General features: G+C 46.6%; 1 protein-coding gene across 1 annotated transcript in view; it reads left to right on the top strand.

Moving 5' to 3' along the window:
* The window catches only part of LOC139227994 (Krueppel-like factor 15), a 42,923-nt gene that overhangs the window by 4,829 nt on the left and 25,157 nt on the right, over positions 1–12,937 (top strand). The gene's annotated exons all lie outside the window — the stretch shown is intronic.

Below are 12,937 nucleotides of genomic sequence, written 5' to 3' on the forward strand. Positions count from 1 at the left end.
AACACTTTTCGCGTGGGGGAGGGAGGGGGGAAGTTGCTCGGGTGTTTGCAGAGGCGCTGCCACGTGGGTAGTGCCCCGCGCAACCGTGATGTCGTCATCGACATGCGCGGCGACCCCCTTTCTGTCCTGCAAGGGTTATAGCCCCGTGCCCCAAGAGGCTGGTGCTCGCAGGTGTCAATGCTGCCATTTTCCTTTGCTGACTCTCAGGCCGGCTACCCTATCTGTTTTTTTTTTGTGTGGCCAATCCGCCATTGTGCAGCCCAGCGCTCCTTGTCCATGAAACACAAATAGTATGCAGGTACAGCAAGTAATCAGGAAGTCAAATGCAATGGGGGATGGAGTATAAAAGCCGGGAAGTCCTGCTACAACTGTACAGGGTATTGGTTTGACCACACCTAGAGTACTGCGTACAGTTTTGGCCTCCTTATTTAAGGAGGGATATACTTGCATTGGAGGCAGTTTGGAGAAGGTTCACTGGGTTGATTCCTGAGATGAAGGGGTTGACTTATGAAGAAAGGTTGAGCAGATTGGACCTATACTCATTGGAATTTAGAAGAATGAAGGTGATCTTATTGAAACATATAAGATACTTAGGGGGCTCGACAAGGTAGATGCAGAGAGGATGTTTCTACTCGTGGGGGAATCTAGAACTAGGGGCATAATTTAAGACTAAGGGGTTGTCCATTTAGAACTGATATGAGGAGGAATTTCTTTTCAGAGGGTTGTAAATCTGTGGAATTCTCTACCCCAAAGAGCAGTGGAGGCTGGGTCATTGAATATATTTAAGGTGGAGATGGACAGATTTTTGAACGATGAGGGAATGAAGGGTTATGGGGAGCGGGCAGGGAAATGGAGCTGAGCCAAGATCAGAGCAGGCATGATCTTATTGAATGGCGGACAGGCTCGAAGGGCCAAATGGCCTACTCCTGCTCCTACTTCTTATGTTCTTTCATCGTCACTGGGTCAAAATCCTGCAACTCCCTCTCTAACAGCACTGTGGAAGTACCTTCTCAGCACGGACTGCAGCGATTCATGAAGGTGGCCCACCACCCCTTTTCAAGGGCAATAAATGCTGGCCTTGCCAGCGATGCCCATGAACGAAAATTTGTAAAAAAAAAAAGCAACAGAGGTTCCTGTTCCTGGTCATTATCCAATGACTTCTGCTGTGAACTGGATGTGTGCGCAGGTCAGGTAAAGATAACTGGGCACTGCCCCTGTGATGTGAGCCTGGAAGCACTTGCTGCTCTGACTAATACGTGATGAAATGCTGGAGGACAGCCAGTGCCTGTGAAGCTGCAGACCCAGTCTCACGCTGCCCTGGGGGTACAGCGAGGGCCTTGCAGAGTGCGCAGCGGCCCTCCCCTTTAAGCGAAGGGGAGGGGGCATTGAAGCGTGGCAGCGCTACGCGGATCATCCACGTAGTGCTCCCGATCGCGTGCCGCAGGTCCCGCCCCTAAATGAAGTGGAGCGCGCGAGATTGCGTTCCACTTCCTTTTGAGGGGCGGTAAGCCCAATTCGGCGGCTGGGCCGAGACTTCTGCGCCTGCCTCAAGCCAGTTACCGGCCCCAATTGGGGCACAGGGGAATTTCACCCCTTCCTTAACCCTATGTAAACTAGAGAGGGTGAGGGTGGGAACTGAAAGATGCTACTAACTGATGACACAAGCCACGTGTGCAATCAAATTAACTATTCAGATTTTTCTTAAAAAGACAACTGTTCTACTTTATTTTCTATATATTTTTGTCTTCCACATTTTTGTGCACACGACTGGTTCTAATTATTCTACAAAAGCTTCATTGAATATCTTGGAACAGTTTTAGAATTGGGTGTTTCTAACTTATCTGTCTGTCTGATTCACAACCACTTCCTGAAGCCCATTACACTACATCTGGTTCTTAACCATACCCAGGTCACACCTGCTAAAGTATTAACTGTTGTATCTTTATGGTGACGATATGTGTAACTAACCATGCAGTAAACAGAGGGAATCCCGAGTACGTTGTTTCAATTTGAAATGCATAATTTTATTTTTTTCTTCATCTGTTTTCTCCCTTCCAATCCTCTGCTGAAGATTTTGACTTCTTCCATATGTGTCGGTCACTGTCCAATGCCAGTGGCCAGGTCGTGAGATCTTCTGCTCACCCAACATCCACTTGCATCCTAACTGAATGGCTATCAAGAAGGAACCCTAGTCAACACACTCTTCTCCCCACCTCCTCCACAACTCTCAAAACCCAGGGACCTTGAGGCTAATTGTAGCATCTTTACTGAATAAATTTAAGATGGAGATAGACAGTTTCTTAACCGAGAAGAGAATAAGGAGTTATGGGAAGCAGGGAGGGATCGGAGCAGCCATGATCGTATTAAATGGCGGATTGGCTCGAGGGGCCATATGACCTACTCCTGCTCCTATTTCTTATGTTCTTATGTCCTGCCAGAGAGTAGCTAACCCGGCACCAAGTGTGGGTTGACCCTGCTGCATCATATATGCTTTTAGGTGTTGGCAATAAGGAAATTCTGTTCACGTGGTCACTGTTTAATGCTATTAATGCTGCAGTGCTCCATGATTTCCTGGTCAGTGCTGAGCCTGTTGGCACAGCAATAGCAATAGCAATGCTACAGTTGCTTTCAGTGCACCTGGACTGAGGAGAATTCAAGTCTGTGTCAGCTGTGGCTCAGTGGGTAGCACACTCGCCTCTGAGTCAGAGGGTTGTGGGTTCAAGTCCCATTCCAGGAACTTCAGCACATAAATCCAGGCTGACACTCCCAGTGCAGTGCCGAGGGAGTGCTGCACTGTCGGAGGTGCCGTCTTCCGTCTTAAACTGAGGCCCGTTTGCTCTCTCAGGTGGACGTAAAAGATCCTATGGCACTATTTCGAAGAAGAGCAGGTGAGTTATCCCCGGTGTCCTGGGCCAATATTTATCCCTTAATCAACATAACAAAAACAGATTATCTGGTCATTATCACATCGCTGTTTGTGGGAGCTTGCTGTGTGCAAATTGGCTGCTGCGTTTCCCAAATTACAACAGTGACTACACTCCCAAAGTACTTCATTGACTGTAAAGCGCTTTGAGACACCTGGTGATCGTGAAAGGTGCTATATAAATGCAAGTCTTTCTTTCAACCTGGGATCCAGCTCTTGTTGGCAGCCTAGTGACCTCTGTGCCCATAGGGCATCAGCTGAGGATTTGATTATGCTCGCGTGTGATCCTGTACACATTTGGGAATCAACTTAATTGCAATATTCTCTGTGTGGTCCCTAGAGTTGACTGGAGAGAGGAGAAGGTCTATTCACCTACAGAGGTGTCACACTGAATATGTATTTGCTTTCATCGTAAGACCTTTGAAATGTTTTATCAACATCCAGGTTTAGCCTCTTTGAAGCCAGAAAATCCCCAAATTAGCACTCCCGCTGAAAGGATTTCCTTGGCACCTTCAAATTTTTTTAAATGATTCTGCATTAGAATGATACAGCACGGAAGGACATTCAGCTCATGGTGCCTGTATCAGCTCTTTGAAAGAGCTATCTAATAAGTCCCACTCCCCTGCTCTTTCCCTATCGCCCTGCAAATATTTTCCCATCAAGTACTTATCCAGTTCCCTTTTGAAGGTTACTGAACCTGCTTCCACAAGCCCTTTCAGGCAGTGCATTCCAGATCACTTTTGAAGGGCGCTACTGGCTCGGGAGTTGCCCAGGAGTTTGCGGAGATGTTGCAATGGGAGCACCGCGGCCCGTGAGTAGCGCCCCGGGGAAGCCGTGTAACCGGCGATGACATATATCCACGGGGGATATTGACACGAGCGGGTATCAATGCCAGCTTTGCGGGTCACAAACCGGGCCCACATCCGCTCGCAGGGCAGAAGTTAAGGGCGTGGTCGCCAGCGCCCCGCGCCGCCATCTTAGATTTTTTTTGCCGACTCTCGGACTGGCTACCCTTCCTGGTGTTTTTTGTGGTCCGGGGCCGCTATCGTGCAGCCCGGCACTCCATTTTAGGTACCATGCTGCTCTGGTGGTCCAGCAGAGGCCTTGCAGATTGCATTGTGGCAAATGTTTTCCCATCAAATATTTATCCAATTCCCTTTTGAAGTTTACTACTGAACCTGCTTCCACCACCCTTTCAAGCAGATAATAAAGACTCGCTGCATTTAAAAAAAAAAATGTCCTCATGATAGCTCTGGTTCTTTCGCCAATCATCTGGTTACCGACCCTTCTGCCCTCGCCTCAGCTGTGTGACCAAATAAAGCCAGATGTTTCCACAGTTTGGGAATGACAGAAAAAGAGGAACAAAAAGGTTAAAGGCGGCCATGCTGTATTGCACAAGCCTTAGCTACTGGTTCAGTAACATTGGAGGAGGTGTGGGGGTACCTGTCAAGTGCACAGTAGTGCAAGGACACCTGACGAGAGGAGGATGGGTGGGGGGGGGGTGAAGATACCTCTAGATCAGTTTCGCAAAAGAGATCTTTGCTTTGAGTTAAGAATGCAAATCCCAAAAGGTATTTCAACACAATAGATTAGTAGGGATTCAAACAAAACTGCAACATACTAAAAAGCAACAGCAAGGGGCAGTTTTCCGATAACGTTGTGATGTGCTGAGAATGTTTCTATTAATCACAGCTGGCTGGTGAAGTCGCAGTCAAGATGCCCCAAATTTTTTTTAAAAATCGGGGTGGGAGGGGCGGCTACTCATTCAGCGGAACCCCCAAAATTGAGAATTAAGCTACAAGAGTCATTCGGAGCCCAATTGCATCTTTCCCAGCTTCGATTTTTTTCAATGACTTCAACATCTACGTCACTGTCGATCTACTCTCTCACTGGTTGTGAATAGAAATGCAAGCCTTTGCTGGCATCTAGCAAAGAAATCCAGGAACACTGGCATATTTACTCCATATTGGCAGCAAGTCGATTAACTGGAAGTCATTGACTCAGAGTTGTTTCATAACAACAACAAAAATTCTCGTCACAAGATTGTCGCCTCGTTCCCGAATGAGCCTATATGGCGGGATGGAGCTAACTGAAAGCTCCTTATTCTTTGAAAATGAGTCATTAACAATTTGGCAACACAAACAACTGCATTTGCCAACCAATGTAGAAAATAATGGGAGTAGCTGTTAAGTCATCGCCTAACATTTGTAGACCGGTCCTTTCTGTAATGTATTCGCTTCATGGGTTCTTTGCTGAAGAATTCATAGCAACACACTGCTATTAAGAACTAGTTGGTTTATTAGCAAAGGTTTAATAATCATTCTACGCTTTACCAGTTCAACTATTTTAATTGTGCACTTTAAACAAATGCCCCCTGCAAGGGGGGGTCACACTCCAAAATACATTTTTTCCAGTGCCCCTTTTTTTGTTTTTTATTAGGGCACTAAAAACAGAAATTATACAAATGCCCCCTGGCTAAAAGAAGGGGGGGGGCACTAAAACCGGCAAATGAAACTTTAAACTTAAACGATCAAATTAAAATTTGGCTGCCGGGGGTGATGATGCACTCCAGTCCCTCCGGCGCCCACACCTGCGTTACCAGTTCATCCACCAGGCTCACAACCACCTGCCTCATCATGGATCCCCAAACCCAACTGGCTGGGGTTTTATTGAGTCTTGTGAACATCACGTGACTGGCTAAGCCACTCCCAACTCAACAGCTCTACAAACCTGTGAGCATACTCACAGGTACATATTTTACACTTTCGATGATGCCAACTACTTAACAAAGTTGGGTTGCAAAGTGAAATTAATATCAAATAAATGGGGCCAGTTACGTTGCACTAAAAACCGCAAATGAACAATCCTTTCCTGCTGAATGGTAGACTTTGACAAGCTATTTCACCATACCCAGAAAAGTAGAACCCGAGGACAATGCCTGCATTTGAAAGGGGGAGGGGGATGTGGAGGAAACAATATTTGTGAGTGAGCAATGGTAATTCTGTGGAACAGATTTCCTAAGGAAATGGCAGAAGCAGATAATGTTGATTTATTCAAATGCAAATTAGCTAGAGTTCTTTTAAGATTGATTTCAGGGATGTGTAATTTGAGACAAGACATGTGGTGAGTGTAGCAATGCTTGGGAGGAACAAGTGACTTTGCACCGAGAGTTCCCAAAGCTGTCCACCACTGGGGTTTCCTCACATCATATCTGGGTCTGTTGCAGACTCCTTGATAGAGATGAGTCAACAACTCCATTATTATTGTATGATGTGACTACCAGAATGGTAAAAGGTGAACTAGATGGACCGAAGTAGCCTTTTTGTCGAACAATTTCGATGTTCATAATAGTTTTGCATAATTTAACATATGATGCTATTGTTTCCCATCACATGGCTCCCATATTTAACCTGCCAGACCCACATCCTCCTTCTGACAGCTTTCTGGTTCACTGCCAAATATATTAGCATGTGTGGGTTCTCCAACATGTCTCTTTCAATAGAATGCAAACTTGCTTCACAGTCTGGAAATACTCATCAGATCATGCAGCATCTGTGGAGAGAGGAAGGTAACGTCGATGGACTGAGATACTTATTTTAAACCGGGATGGAACTTTTTGATCTAGGTAGCCTCTTGATTGTCCATTTAAAATGTCAGGAGAATGGATTATATGCACTGTAGAACAACAATGAGGAAAAACTGGTTTGTGTCTCCAAAACTACAATGCTTCCTTTGGAAACTTGTGCCTCATAAAATATTCCGTAACTGTGCACTTCTTACCCACTGGCTCCTCAACAACAACAACTTGTATTTATATAGCACCTTTAAAGCAGTAAAACGTCCCAAGGCGCTTCACAGGAGTGTTATAAGACAAAACAAATAAATTTGACACTGAGCCACATAAGAAGAAATTACAGCAGATGACCAAAAGCTTGGTCAAAGGGGTAGATTTTAAGGAGCGTCTTAAAGGAGGAAAGAGAGGTGGAAAGGTTCAGGGAGAGAGTTCCAGAGCTTGGGATCAACTTGGCTGAAGGCATGGCCACCAATGGTTGAACAGTTATAGTCAGGAATACTCAAGGTCAGAATTTGAAGAGTGCAGACATCTCGGGGGGAGGAGGGTTGGGGGGGGGGTTGGTGCGATGGTTTGTGAGGCTGAAGGAACTTATGGAGATAGGATACAGAGATCCTCCACTTCATGCCTGCTGGCTGCGCCTCCTATCTAGGTAGCTTCTACTTTGAACAGCAATTTTATTCTTAGTTGCAATGCCACTGCCTGATTCCTTAACTGGAATGAGTGTGCTGTAACCAGTGGCTCAAGAGGAAAATATTTAAACAAGCTAGCTTATGTCATGTATTCAACTGTCATTGTAACCCATGTATAAGCTGACCTAAGTTGTACACCTTGAGAACATTGACCACAAGGGGTGAACTTGTGGGAGACACTCCTAACCTGGACTTTCAGGTATAAAAGGGGAAGCTCCACCCAGCTTCATCACTTGAGGTCTTGGTAATAAAGGTAACTGGTCACAGAGTGACCTTCTCTCAAGTATGGGCCTCGTGTACATTTATACTGTATCGTAATGACATATCATTGGTGACAAGAAACTGGGATTTAAACCACGCAAGCATGGCCACTAGCAGCACAGAAGAGAGGTGCTGTGTTGGTGATAATTGAGACGACTTTATTGAGAGACTACAGCAAAGTTTTGTCACTAAGGAATGGTTGGGACAGGATTCAGCCGACAAACGCAGGGCTCATCTCCTGACGGTTTGTGGATCCAGAACGTACTCCCTGATGAAGGACCTTCTAGCGCCAGAGAAGCCGGCGGATAAGACGTTCGAAGAGCTCAGTAAACACCTTAAGGGAACGCCTTAAACCGGCGAGCAGCATGCACATGGCGAGACACCGGTTTTACACGCACGGGCGGCAAGAAGGGCAAAGCGTTCCAGACTTCGTGGCAGATCTCCGGCGACTGGCGAGCCTATGTAAGTTCCCAGATGCATGCAGAGCAGAGATGCTGCGAGACTATTTTATTGAGGGCATCGGGCACACTGCGGTTTTCAGGAAACTGATTGAGACCAAAGACCTGACCTTGGAAGCGGCGGCACTGATAGCCCAGGCATTTATCTCGGGAGGAAGAGACCAGAATGATTTATGGCAAAAATCTTGGCTCAAATGCGGCAAATGACCAGGGAGTCAACATTGTTAATGCGGCACACAGTTCTCTAGGCAGACAAGGGCAATCAGACATGCCCCAGCATGTAGTCGAACCCAAAGGGGGAATTCAGCAGAGACAATGGCTAGCTGAACGGCGATTCATGCCATCGCAATGGACAATGCGGCCAGTGGGGCCATCAACACCTGTTAATGGAGCGCTTAAGGACAGTTACAGAGACAGTCAGAGACGATCGACTGGTAATGGACCTTTTGTTTCCAACAAGGGGTGAACTTGTGGGTGACACTCCTAATCTGGACTTTCAGGTAGAAAAGGGGAAGCTCTGCCCACCTTCATCACTTGAGGCCTTGGTAATAAAGGTAACTGGTCACAGAGTGACCTCTTAAGTATGGGCCTCGTGTGCATTTATACTGTATAGTAAGGACATATCAGCTTAACCTAACAAAGTCATTTTATTTTTATCCCAACATATTTTTTCTCTAGAAAAGAAAAGGCTAAGGGGTGACCTGCTAGAGGTCTTTAAGATTATGAAAGGGTTTGATAGGGTAGACATAGAGAATATGTTTCCACTTGTGGGAGACCAGAGCCCTAAATATAATATAGTCACCAATAAATCCAATAGGGAATTCAGAAAAACTTCTTTACCCAAAAGAGTGGTGGGAGTGTGGGACTCGCTACCACATGAAGTAGTTGAGATGAATAGCATAGATGCATTTAAGGGGAAGTTACATAAACACATGAATGTCAAGGGGCAGTGGTTAGACTCTCTCTTATTGGCGATGGTCATTGCCTGGCACTTGTGTGGAGCGAAAAAATATGTTGGGATAAAAATAAAATGACTTTGTTAGGTTAAGCTGATATGTCCTTACTATACAGTTTAAATGCACACGAGGCCCATACTTAAGAGGTCACTCTGTGACCAGTGTTATCTTTATCACCAAGGCCTCAAGTAATGAAGGTGGGCAGAGCTTCCCCTTTTATACCTGAAAGTCCAGATTAGGAGTGCCATTTATCAGTCCAAGCCTGAATGTCGCTCAGGTCTTGCTGCATGCAGGAACGGACTGCTTCATTATCTGAGGAGTTGCAAATGGAACTGAACACTGTGCAATCATCAGTGAACATCCTCATTCTGACCTTATTCTGGAGGGAAGGTCATTGTTGAAGCAACTGAATTGGTTGGGCCTAGGACACTGCCCTGAGGAATTCCTGCAACGATGTCCTGGGGCTAAGATGATTGGCCTCCAACAACCACAACCTTCCTTTGTGCTAGGTATGACTCCAGCCAGTGGAGAGTTTTCCCCCCGATTTCCATTGACTTCAAGTGCACCCCAAATTGCGTTTTCATTTTCTGCCTTTAATTTTTCGAGTACTTTCTCTAGTGACCTAGTGTTATTGTACAGTTCAGAACAGAAATGCTCTCCAAGAGAACATTGCGAGACATAAAATAATGTAAGGAGGTATGCCATGTGGCAGCTATGACAACCTGAATCACACTGTGATGGAAGACTGGTTCTTAGAGGTGAGGTGATGACTTCAGGCAGGCTGTTTGGGAGGCAGCAATATGCTTTCCTTGGCGGCTGTACCTGTCGCCTCGGCTCTGCTGTAGCAGAACAGGCTCGAGGCCTGAATGACCTGCTCCTGTTCCTATGTTCCTTCGGCAGCCAAATGCAGGGTTGGGGTAGGAAAAGTTCTGGAACTGCGACCAGTTCTGCCTGTTGGCTTGCTTGGGCTGTGAAGGCAAAGGAGGTGGAAGAAAAATCACTTGGAAAGCAGTAAATCCCATGGGCAAATGTAATGTAACTGCTTCATGGGTTCTTTGCTGAAGAATTCATAGCAACGCATTACAGATGCTATGAAAGAACGAGGTGGTTTATTAGTAAAAGGTTTAACGATCACACTGCACATTGCCAGTTCATCCACCAGCCTCACAACCACCTGCCCACCTGGCTGGGATTTTATTGAGTCTTGTGAACATCTCGTGACTGGGTAAGCCACTCGCAGCTCAATAACTCTTCAACTATTTTGGTGTAACGTTAATTCCACTGCCCCCTTATTAAAGGGGCACTAAAACCGACAAATTAAATTCAACTTTTGACATTACTGGATTAAATTAAAATTTGGTTGCCGGTGGTGATGCTGCACTCCAGTCCCTCCGGCGCCCACCTCTCACGGAAGGCCGCGAGCGTACCGGTGGACACCGTGTGCTCCATCTCCAGGGACATCCTGGCTCGGATGTAACCGCGGAAGAGAGGCAGGCAGTCGGGCTGAACGACGCCCTCGACCGCCCACTGCCTGGACCGGTTGATGGCCCCTTGGCCATGCCCAGGAGCAGCCCTACGAGGAGGCCTGCCGACCTGCCCGCTCCCCTCCATCAACAGCTCTACAAACCTGTGCGCATACTCACAGGTGTATACATTACAGCACATAGCCCTGGAAGAGAGTTCCCTTCTGTTCTAACCGCAGGCACATCTGGGTACATCTGATCTGAATGCCTATCCCCCCCCCCCCCCAGCTCCTGCTGAGTAATTCTATTATTTTCTTCTTTCCTCTAAATTTTCTCCCTTATCTTTTTTTTCTCCTGAAGTTGCAAACTTACACTTGGCTATCGTTTCCCGGGTGGCTGTGTGGCCCTCTGGTGCATTGCCATATAGCCACCGTGTGCAGAGAAGGTGACCTGGTGGAGCACCTAACAGCCCCAGCCTGACTCTCATTCTCACCCAAGATGCAGATGCACAGTTGCAGCAGGGACTAACTGAGCAACAAGTGTGAGTGGAAATGCTAAGCAGCTATTCCCTCCCCCCCCCCCCCTCTACTCCCCATAACCCTGGGATGTTGAGACCAACTGAGGTCTCTGTTCCTTCTATCCACCACCCTTCATGTTGGGCCACCGCATCTCCAGTTACAAACAATGACGGACAGGTAAAGACCATCAGGTCCATCGAGCCTGTCCCGCACGGTTGCAATACCTTGTGTATCACAACATATACACTCCACCCCACCCCAAACCTTGTGATCTCCTGGGAAAGGCAAAAGAACAGATTTAAAAATCTCGTGCCAATTTGGGGGGAAAAACAATCTGGGAAATTCCTCTCCGACCCACCTAGGCGATCAACACTAGCCCAGGAGATCACACTGGCCATTAAATTCCCAGCAGTATCTACCTTCTGTAAGAGGTGATCTCTGCTGCAGCCAGAAACAAATCCAGCTTTCACTTGTAAAGGTTTAATACAGCAGCTCCCAAGAAGACGCCATTAAGTTCCTAAATAAAACCAGAAAAAGCTTGAAATAGGCAGCAGGTCAGGCAGCAACTGCGGAGAGAGAAACAGAGTTAACATTTCAGGCCAATGACCTCTCGTCAGAACTGTTACTAAGGAGAGACAGTTGAGCTCTAACCCTGCACAAGAGCTACTAACAGTCTCTGCAGTCCACACATGTCCCCAGATGTTCTGTCGCGTTCTCCATTACACAGCACTTCCATTTCCTGAGCTTTCAGCGAGGTCATGAGTGTTTCAAAACTTTTACTGGTTTGGCCTAGATCGGCCAACTCCGTACATAAGAACATAAGAAATAGGAGCAGGAGTTGGCCATTCGGCCCCTCGAACCCGCTCCACCATTCAATGAGATCATGGCTGATCTTCTACCTCAACTCCACTTGCCTGCACAATCCCCATATCCCTGGATTCCCTTAATATCCAAAAAATCTATCAATCTCTGTCTTGAAAATACTCAACAACTGAGCTTCCACAGCCCTCTGGGTAGAGAATTCCAAATCACCACCACCCTCTGAGTGAAGAAATTTCTCGTTTCAGTCCTAAATGGCTGACCCCTTATTCTGAGACTGTGATGCCTGGTTCTAGACTCCCCAGCCAGGGGGAAACATCCTCCCTGCATCTACCCTCTACAGGCCAGAGATTAATGCAGAGTGTTTATCCACATCATGTGGTGTATTTATCCAGTGAATCATTGGAGAGTTAGAAAAAAACAGCACTATACCGCAGAAGGGCTTAAGGTGCCTTTTGTTCTCATTTAAGATCAGCATTGATCATGTTGAATGGTGGTGCAGGCTCGAATGACCTACTACTGCTCCTATTTTCTATGTTAAGATAAACCGTGATTTTAATCTGAACCAATCCAGAAAATCTGCTCCACTTCTCCACATCCCTACCCTTAACTTCAGTCTCAAATGGCGGGCATTTCATAGAATGGTTACAGCACAGAAGGAGGCCATTCGGCCCGTTGAGCCCATGCCGGCTCTCTGCAAGAGCACTTCAGCTAATCCTACTTCCCCGTCCTTTCCCCGTAGCCCTGCAAAAGTTTTTCTTTCAGGTACTTACCCGGTTCCCTTTTGAAAGCCACGATTGAATCTGCCTCCACCACCCTTTCAGGCTGTGCATCCCAGACTACTCGCTGCGTAAAAAGGTTTCACCTCGCGTCGCCTTTGGTTCTTCTGCCAATCACCTTAAATCTGTGTCTTTTGGTTCTCGACCCCTCCGCCAATGGAACAATTTCTCTCTAATCCATCTAGATCCCTCATGATTTTGAGCACCTCTAGCAAATCTCCTCTCAACCTCAGGAGAACAACCCCAGCTTCTCCAGTCTATCCATGTAACTGAAGTCCCTCATCCCTGGAACCTCATTCTTGTAAATCTTTTCTGCTCCCCCCCTAAGGCCTTGACATCCTTCCTAAAGTGCGGTGCCCAGAATTGGACACAACACTCCAGTTGAGGCCGAACCCGTGTTTTATAACTGTTGTACATTAGTTACAACTGCATGAGTATCAAACGAACTTTTGCAGTTACGGTATTGTTTCCTTGGGAAATCAGGACATGGGTCTGTA

Source organism: Pristiophorus japonicus, chromosome 17 (assembly GCF_044704955.1).
Source record: "Pristiophorus japonicus isolate sPriJap1 chromosome 17, sPriJap1.hap1, whole genome shotgun sequence".
NCBI lineage: Eukaryota > Metazoa > Chordata > Chondrichthyes > Pristiophoridae > Pristiophorus > Pristiophorus japonicus.